This window comes from Amblyraja radiata, unplaced genomic scaffold (genome assembly GCF_010909765.2).
Source record: "Amblyraja radiata isolate CabotCenter1 unplaced genomic scaffold, sAmbRad1.1.pri scaffold_875_ctg1, whole genome shotgun sequence".
Lineage (NCBI taxonomy): Eukaryota > Metazoa > Chordata > Chondrichthyes > Rajiformes > Rajidae > Amblyraja > Amblyraja radiata.
The window spans coordinates 28,008-38,067 of NW_022630875.1; the positions used below are offsets into that span (position 1 = coordinate 28,008).

General features: G+C 48.6%; 1 pseudogene; it reads left to right on the plus strand.

Annotated features, from left to right (window-relative positions):
* The first annotated feature begins 345 nt into the window (after positions 1-345).
* LOC116970431 lies at positions 346-481 on the plus strand (annotated as a pseudogene).
* Positions 482-10,060: the final 9,579 nt, after the last annotated feature.

A 10,060-nucleotide genomic window follows, 5' to 3' on the forward strand; every position in this document is an offset into this window, starting at 1 on the left:
TGGCCCGCTGCAGACTGCAGGAGTACGTGCTAAGGGACTCTCTGAAGCTTGGTGCAGCCAACGCCAAGGCTCGGTGGGGGAGGGCCACAGTCTAGGGTCCTTCTGTTGCTGGACATGGGGGGCACGGTATGGTGGAGACGCCCCTCAAAATAAGGGAAGATAACCCACGACAGGGGGCCACACAAGTGGCACGGGTGGGGGACAGTTTTGTATAATTGGAAAAGTGTATAAACTGTATTGAACATGTTCTATAGCCTCCGAAAATTTCGGATGATTTTTTTCGCACGGTTCACGCATTGTATATATTTATTACTTGAATAAAGTCTATCTTGAAATATTTAAATAAAACACAAGGAGGTTCTCCCAGGACGAGGCTATCCCATTGCACTTCGGGTATGCTAACGCCTGCGATGTCCCCAAATGCGGGATACTCGACTGCAACATTTGTGGTAGTGGGGGACTGTGTTCGCGCTCTCCCCTGGTTTAAAAACTAAAAACAGAGTTAATGCACAAACACTAAATATGCAGGAGAATCACTTGTTCTGCGGTGGAGTTACTGCCTCACAGCGTCACAGACTCGGATTCCATTCGGACCACGTTGTTATCTCAACCCGTTACATGCGTGCGTTTTCTCCTTGTGCGCCGGTTTCTCCCGTTTCCCACACGTGCAGGTTTGGGGATTAATTTGCTTCTGTGAATTGTTCTCTTCAACTTCTACATGTGTGCATTAGAGAGCATGTTGACTGGTTGCATCATGGCCTGGTTCGGCAACATGAAATGCCCAGGAGCGAAGAAGACTACCAAAAGTTGTGAACACTACCCAGTCCATCACGGGTTCGGACCTCCCCACCATCGAAGGGATTTTCCGGGGTCGCTGCCTCAAACAGGCAGCCAGCATCATCAAAGATCCACACCACCCTGCCCACACATTCATCTCACCACTGCCATCGTGTAGAACGTACAGGAGCCTGAAAACTGTAACGTCCAGGTTCAGGAACAGCTTCTTCCCAACAGCCATTAGGCTATTAGACACCACAACCTCAAATGGGCTCTGAACAACATAGACAACATATTATTATTATTGCACTATTATTGTATGTTCGTATTTCTGTGTGTGTGTGTGTGTGTGTGTGTGTGTGTGCGTGCGTGCGTGCGTGCGTGCGTGCGTGTGCGTGCGTGCGTGTGTGTGCGTGTGTGCGTGCGTGTGTGCGTGCGTGCGTGCGTGCGTGCGTGCGTGCGTGCGTGCGTGTGTGTGTGTGCGTGCGTGCGTGTGTGTGTGTGTGTGTGTGTGTGTGTGTGTGTATGTGTGTGTGTGTGTGTGTGTGTGTGTGTGTGTGTGTGTGTGTATGTGTGTGCGTAAACCCTTTCCCCCGTTTTTATATTGTTTACAATGTACTGTGTTTTACTCCTTTTGTATTTCATTTATTTCACATGTTTAATCAATAATGTTTTATTATTCATGTTTTATGTGTCCCCCCCCCACGGCAAAGCGCCTCTGAATAGGCTGGGAGTGGGAGACCGTTTGAGCATCGGTGCTATTGGCCATCACTAATCTCACACCTTACATCCCGTTTCCCTTTCCACTCACACTAATCTGAAGAAGGGTCACGACCCGAGACTTCACCCATTCCTTCTCTCCAGAGATGCTGCCTGTCCCCGCTGAGTTAGCCCAGAATGTTGTGACTGATGTCACACACGCCATTCCTTCACTAATGATGATCCATTGAACAAATGCGCAAAGACACAAACCCACACTGATATTTATACTAGTCTATTGCGACGTGAAATTTGGGGATTAAATACAACCGGTTCAGCGCCAACCTGTTTTCCACACGGTTTCTGCCCCACAGCCAAAGACAGCCCCTCAGCCCCGCTCATGACGCCGGTTCCGGGACCCGACCCTTTTACTGATTCGAGCAGGGAATGAAGCATATCTTCAGCCATTGATTTTCATCCCAAGCACCAAAGAAGGGATACGTTTTCCCAACGAATTTATTCCCGGTGAAGGTGTGGAGGTGGGACTTGGTGTCCGCATCATAAAATGAGACTGACCCCGATTCGTAGCTGAGGTAAACTCCCACCCTCCCGGGAACGGGACCGGCTGAGAGAGGGGTCTGGGAAGAATTCCTTGCGGAAACCTCCTCGTAATATCTCTCGATGGTCCAGAATCCTTCCTCTGGTTTCAGGTCGACCCATCTCTTCCTCTCCACAGGCTCTGCGGCGACTCCCAGACTCCAGCGCCGACTCCCCGCCACCTCCTCCTCCCACTAATGTCTCCCCGATGTGAATCCCTCCGATCCCAGCGCTCAGAGACATTCCATAAACCCCTTCCTGTTGTTGCCGAGGCTTCTCCTGACCCCGGTCAATCTCACATTCATCAGACTCCCGGACACCTCGAGCTCCGGATGCGCGCTATCCTCATCCAGGGTCACAGAGTCTGGGGGCAGAAGCAGATAATTAGAGGGTCTGTGGTATGTGAGGATTTGTAGGTTAATATAATCACTCTAATAGAGAGATCCATGTGGGTCGCTACGGTGAGGGATTGGAGCTGGAATTCATGAGCATTGGTCCCAGGGACCTCCTTCTGCTGTTAACGGGAAGATTTGCAAATGATAATAGACAATAGATGCAGGAGTAGGCCATTCGGCCCCTCGAGCCAGCACCGCCATTCAACGTGATCATGTCCGATCATCCACATTCAGTACCCTGGTCCTACCTTCTCACCATATTCCCTGACACCACTACCTTTAAGAGCTCTATCTAACTCTCTCTTGAAAGCATCCAGAGAATTCCACAAGAATGGCTGGTGATCCTTCTTAAAGATCTCCCCAAGGTGCTCCATAACAATTCATACAAGTTCTAGGAGCAGAAATAAGCCATTCTGCCCATCAAGTCTACTCCGCCATTCGCTCACGGCTGATCTATATTTCCCTGTCAACACCATTCTCCTCAGATTGTGGATGATCAGCCACGATCATATTGAATGGCTGTGCTGGTTTGAAAGACTGAATGGCCTATGCCTGCACCTATCGTCTAATGTCTATTGTCTAAATCTTCTATGTGCCCTTTCCAGCTTGACAACAGTTTTCCTCTAACACGGTGCCCAGAACTGAACACACAGGTATCACACCAGACGGGGATAGGATCGAACCCCGAGTCTCTGGCTCCTTGAGGCAGTAAATCTATCCGGTACACCGCTGTGTCGCTCGAAGTTAATAAAATACCACCTTGACCTTTAACAATCAAAATGTGACGAAATGCTAACTAGGTTTAACAGTATCAATATATTCTCTCCACACTGCAAACGGTAAAGTGCAGTTGAAATGTCCCATCGAGAGGCTGCCTCCAGTCACCGACATTTTCTGACCTATTTCGTTAAGGCTGCAAAAATGTAAACAGTCCGTTATAAATTGATCATTGTAAACACTTGTCCAAGTGGTATAAAGATTCAGAGAATTTCCTCCTGAAATGAATAAAACATAAAGATGAATTATGTAGGATGGAACTGAAGAAGCTGGTTTGAACAGAAGATAGACACAAAAAAGCTGGAGTAACTCAGTGGGACAGGCAGCATCTCTGGAGAGAAGGAATGGTTGACGTTTCGGGTCTGAAGGAGGGTCTCGATCCGAAACGTCACCTACTCCTTCTCCCGGGAGATGCCGCCTGTCCCGCTGAGTTACTCCAGCTTTGTGTGTCTATCTTGTGTCCTGTTCTATGTTCTATGTTTAGGAGGCGGAGCCTATGCTTGGTGACGTAAAAGGGGACATCCTATTCACAGCAAGTGTTACTCAAGATAAACAGAAAATGCTGATGTCATTCAGCGGGACAGGCAGCATCCCTGGAGAGAAGCGATGGGTGACGTTTCCGATGCCCTTCTTCAGACTGGGCATCAGGGGTGAGGGAAATACAGAGCTTCGGCTTGGAAGGGTTCAGAGAAGATTTACGAGGATGTTGCCAGGACTAGAGGGTGTGAGCTATGGGGACAGGTTGAGTAGGCTGGGTCTCTATTCCATGGAGCGTAGGAGAATGAGGGGAGATCATATAGACGTGTACAAAATCATGAGAGGAATAGATCGGGAAGATGCACAGCGTCTTTTACCCAGAGTTCGGGGAACGAGGACCAGAGGACACAGGTTCAAGGTGAAGAGGAAAAGATTTAATAGGAATCCGAGAGGTAACAATTTCACACAGAGGGTGGTGGGTGTACGGAACAAGCTGCCAGATCAGGGAGTTGAAGCTGGGACTATCCTATCGTTTAAGAAACAGTTGGATAGGTACATGGATAGGACAGGTTTGGAGGGTTATGTACCAAGCGCAGGCAAGTGGGACTAGGATAGCTGGGACATTGTTGGCCGGTGTGGGCGAGGTGGGCTGAAGCCCCCGTTTCCACACTATCACTCTATGGCTCTATCAAGGAACATGTTGCATAGACCATTGTTAGTTGGGAGAAGGTGAGAACAAAGCAGACATGAAAACTATGTAATCAGAAGGACAGTCAATAGACAATAGGTGCAGGAGTAGGCCATTCGGCCCTTTCAAAGCACCGCCATTCAATGTGATCATGGCTGATCATCCCCAATCAGAACCCTGTTCCTGCCTTCCCCCCACATCCCCTGACTCCGCTACATTTAAGAGCCCTATCTAGCTCTCTCTTGAAAGCATCCAGAAAACTGGCAGAGAATTCAACAGACTCACAACTCTCTGTGTAAAAAGGTGTTTCCACATCTCCGTTCTAAATGGCTTACCCCTTATTCTTAAACAGTGGCCCCTGGTTCTGGACTCCCCCAACATCGGGAACATGTTTCCTGCCTCTAGCGTGTCCAAACCCTTGATAATCATGCACCCTCTCATCCTTCTAAATTCCAGAGTATACAAGCCCAACTGCTCCATTCTCTCAGCATATGACAGTCCCGCCATCCCGGGAATTAACCTTGTAAACCTACGCTGCACTCCCTCAATAGCAAGAATGTGCTTCCTCCTCAAACCGGCTGGAGAACTGGGAAGGGTGGGGAATGGAGGGAGAGGGAAAGCATGGGCTACCAACAGGAAGCGGAACTGTAACCTAAATTACAAAAAAAACATATCAGAGCTGATTGAATTTGAACAATAAACCTTAATTTTGTAACGGGCCTAGTAATACAGTGATGCATCGTGGAAACTGGCCCTCCGGCCCAATTTTCCCACACCAGCCATCATGTCCCATGCTTTGCTAGTCCCACCTGCCTGCGTAGGGTCCATATCCCTCCAAACCTGAACTATCCAGTTGCCTGTCTAACTGTATCTTAAATGTTGTGGTAGTCCCAGCCTCAACCACACCCTCTAGCAGTTTGTTCCATAAACCCTCCACCCTCTGTGTGGAAAAGTTACCCCTCAGATTCCTATTAATTGTTTTCCCATTTACATTTAAATGTATGTCCTCTGGTCCTTGATTCTCCTACTCTGGGCAAGACACTCTGTGCATCTACCCAATCTATTCCACTCACGAGTCTGTACACCTCTATAAGATCTCCCCTCATCCTGCTGATCTCCAATAAAGAGAGGTCCAGCCTTCTCAACCTCTCCCGATATCTCACACCCTCTAGTCCCAGCAACATCCTCGTAAATATCCAGGAAGATGTTAAAAGTGGCCCAATGTCAAGAAGATAGGTGCAAAATCTAAATAAACTCTTCATCAGGACAGAATTAAAACATAGTTGGAGTTCAGAAAGGAACTCAGATAGTAAAGATTTAATGGGAACCTAAGGGGCAACCTTTTCTTAGAAAGGATGGTGGGTCAACGGAACAATAGACAATAGGTGCAGGAGGAGGCCATTCGGCCCTTCGAGTCAGCACAGCCATTCAATGTGATCATAGCGAATCCACAATCAGTACCCCCTTCCTGCCTTCTCCCCATATCCCCTGACTCCGCTATCTTTGAGCCCTATCTAACTCTCTCGTGAAAGTATCCAGAGAACCGGCCTCCACCGCCGTCTGAGGCAGAGAATTCCACCGACCCATAACTCTCTGTGCGAAAAAGTGTTTCCTCATCTCCGTTCTAAATGGCTTAACTATTAATCTTAAAATGTGGCCCCTGGTTCTGGATTCCCAGGAACATGTGTCCTGCCTCTAGCGTGTCCAAACCCTTAATAATCTTAGGTACACAAAAATGCTGGAGAAACTCAGCGGGTGCAGCAGCATCTATGGAGCGAAGGAAATAGGTGACGTTTCGGGCCGAAACCCTTCTTATATGTTTCCATAAGATCTCCTTTCATTCTTCTAAACTCCAGAGTATACAAGCCCAGCCAGCATCAGAGAGTATGAATGGGTGACGTTTCGTGTCGAGATCCCCCATTCCTTCTCTCCAGAGATGCTGCCTGGCCCGGTGTGTTACTCCAGCATTTTGTGTCTATCTTCGGTTTAAACCAGCATCTGCAGTTCCTTCTCACACCGCGATCATCCATACACTAGTTCTACCCTGAGTGTATTATACATACTCTGTATAATACACTCATATTGCCATATCTGAGTTACTGTGTGGAGATATGGGGTAACACCTACAAAACCAACCTACAGCCGTTATGCACATTACAAAAAAGAGCAATTAGAATGATCAATAACGTTGGATATCTTGAACATACCAATTTGAACATAACGACACGCGTTATACCTGGGCAAGATGGCGCCTGCCTGCGGCGACTTTTGCGGAGCTCCGGAAAATAAAAGGCTCAACTACAACAACTTACCTGGATTAGAAAAACGGCAGAAATCGGTGCCGTTTCGGACAAGCTGCTTGAGCACCTCAAGGCTCTCGCAATTTCGCGAACTCCCGCAGCTGTGGGAGCCCCGGACTTTAAACTTTCCCACGCTGGCTGTGGAACTCCCGACCCGACTGAGGATCACAGGTACGGTACCTGGAGACCCCGGGATGTCCCCCAGAGCCGACGGGCTGGATCTTCCAGGAACAACGGAGCTGGAGCTGCAGCTGCCGACTTTGAGGGAACCCCTGTTCGTTACGGAGCTGGAGCTGCCGTCTGTGAGGGAATCCCCGTTCCAGCGCAGGTCCGTAGTAACAGCAGGTACAGCAAGTACAGTACCTGGAAACAAGGGGGAAGCCTCCATTGTGTCCGGAAACGTGGCCGACGGGCAGGACTTCAGGTCAGAATGAAGCGCAGGGGACTTCGCCCCCTCTCCCTACTATCCTACTGGCTAATGTACAGTCCCTTGAAAACAAAGTGGAGGACTTAAGGGCAAGACTGCTTTATCCAAGGGAGCTGAGGGAATGCTCTGTGTTCTGTTTCACAGAGACATGGCTCACCCCAGCTCCCCAGACTCAGCGGTCCAGCCTGAAGGGTTCTCCATCCACCGTATGGACCGTACACTGGCATCTGGGAAAGGGAGAGGAGGGGGTGTCTGCCTCATGGTCAACTCTGCGTGGTGTTCAGATGTGGCAGTCCTGTCCAACTCCTGCTCTCCACAGCTCGAACATCTGGCGGTGAAGTGCCGTCCCTTCTACCTCCCAAGAGAATTCACCTCCGTTATCCTGACTGCGGTCTACATCCCACCCCAAGCAGACGTCCGCCTGGCACTGGAGGAGCTGCACGCCGTGGTCAACAAACACCAGACGTCTTACCCCGAGGCATTTACCACCATTGCTGGGGACTTCAATAAGGCAAACCTAAAGAAAGCACTCCCCAACTTCCACCAACATGTCTCCTGCTGCACCAGAGGACCTAACACCCTCAACCACTGCTACACCACCATCAAGAATGCCTATCGTTCAATCACTCGCCCTCACTTCGGTAAATTCGACCATACCGCGGTGCTGCTTCTTCCTGCCTACAGGCAGCAATTGACGAGCGCACCCCCTGAAGTGAGGACAGTACAGAGCTACACACGAGGGACATTATAGAGGGGAAATAACCTACAAACCTCTACGACTTTAGAATGTAGGCGGAAACCGAAGCTCCCGGAGAAAACCCACGCGGCCACATTGAAAATGTATCAACTCCGTACAGACAGCAGCCGCAGTCAGCATCGCTCCCGCCTGTCTGGCGCTGTGAGGCGGGAACTCTACCGATACGCCGCCGTGCCACCTAATTGGAATAGCACTTTTTAGGAAGGAACTGCAGATGCTGGTTTAAACCGAAGATAGACACAAAATGCTGGAGTAACTCAGAGGGACAGGCAGCATTTCTGGAGAGTGGGAATGGGTGACATTTCGGGTCGAGGTCTCTGAAGAAGGGTCTCGACCCGAAACATCATCCATTCCCTCTCTCCGGAGATGCTGCCTGTCCCGCTGAGTTACTCCAGCATTTTGTGTCTACCTTTGGACTAGAACTTTGTTTTTCTTGACTCATTAGGGCCTCCGCCATTCCAACTGAGGCATGTGATGAAATTCCGTTCATTGTGGTGCTGGTTCCCATCACCAGAGTGATGTCGAGCTGTCTGAAGAATTGTGCAGTTTCACGGCGCAGGGTCGCCACCTGCTGCTGGAAACCGGTACCGTATTAATAACCCTATTAATTAATTATTAAAGGTACACAAAAAAGCTGGAGAAACTCAGCGGGTGCAGCAGCATCTATGGAGTGAAGGAAATAGGCAACGTTTCGGGCCGAACCCCTTCTTCAGACAGTTTCGGCCCGAAACGTTGCCTATTTCCTTCGCTCCATAGAAGCTGCTGCACCCGCTGAGTTTCTGCAGCTTTTTTGTGTACCTTCGATTTTCCAGCATCTGCAGTTCCTTCTTAAACAATTAATTATTAAATACCCTTAATCTATTTAAGATGAATAGTTAATGGAACCCAGATCACTGGAGCGGGTAAACTGCTTCTGTAGTTTCTTAATCTGTTTAAATTAATTCTTTATTAAGGATATTTCCTCATTAAAGCATTAATTTAAATAGATGCGCATTACCGGTGTGATGTGTTTGGGTGTCGGGGCAGGACCAGTATTTATTACGCATCCCTCATTGGCCTCTGAATGGTTTTCTCGGCCATTTCAAAGGACATTTGAACTTCAGCCATGTGGGACTGTATCTTAAACAACAATTTAGGAGCGTTATGGTCATCGATCCTCAAACTAGTTTTTAAAAAAGAATTTGAGATGATTAACTGTATTTAGTGCAGTTTAGTTTAGAGATACAGCGCGGAAACAGGCCCTTCAGCCCACCGGGTCCGCGCTGACCAGCGATCCCCGCACACTAACACTATCTTACACACACTAGGGACAATTTACATTTATACCAAAGCCAAGTAACGCACAAACTTGCGCGTCTTTGGAGTGTGGCAGGAAACCGAAGATCTGGGAGAAACTCCACGCGGTCACGGGGAGAACGTACAAACTCCGTACAGACAGCACCCGGCTCTTTAGCGCTATAAGCGCCGTAAGGCAGCAATTATACCGCTGTTCTTTTTAAAAGCTGCAACTGCCACCAAAAATTCATTATTAATAAAGACATTTACACGATAAAAGGATTTAATTTCAATCATTCATTTAAGGTGCAGTGGAGACACTTGAATTTGCGTCTCTGGATGTGACTGTGGATTCCTCGTTCAGTAACGTAATCTCTGCCTCGCCACCGCACCTGATGTTGCCACAGATAGCCCCTGACCCGCTACGTTCGTCCAGCAGTTTGCATCTGCAGTCCCGTGTGTCTCAACTCGCAGCCGCCTCTCATTGAATACCAATTCTGCCCACCGCCGCCCTAATTTCCCTGTTCCTTATCCTCTCACTCTTACCCTGCACCTACTCTCACATTCCCCCCTCCCCTCCTCATCACCCGCACCTATTTCGGAGCACCCGGAATGTCGATGGTGATAGAGTCACTGGATGTGAAAGTGGATATGAAGAAGTTGGCAACGATGCAGAGGAGGTTTACCAGAATTATGATTTCATTGAGAGAATGGAGAGGTCAGACCGACTATGGAAAGTTTTCTCCGGATCGCCGGAGGTTGAGGGGAGACTTGATGGAAGTCTATCGAATTATGAGAGGGGTGGGCAGAATAGAATAGAATAGTTTCTTTATTGTCATTGTAACATGAACCATGTACAACGAAATTGTAAAATGTCAGCCAGTCAGTGCA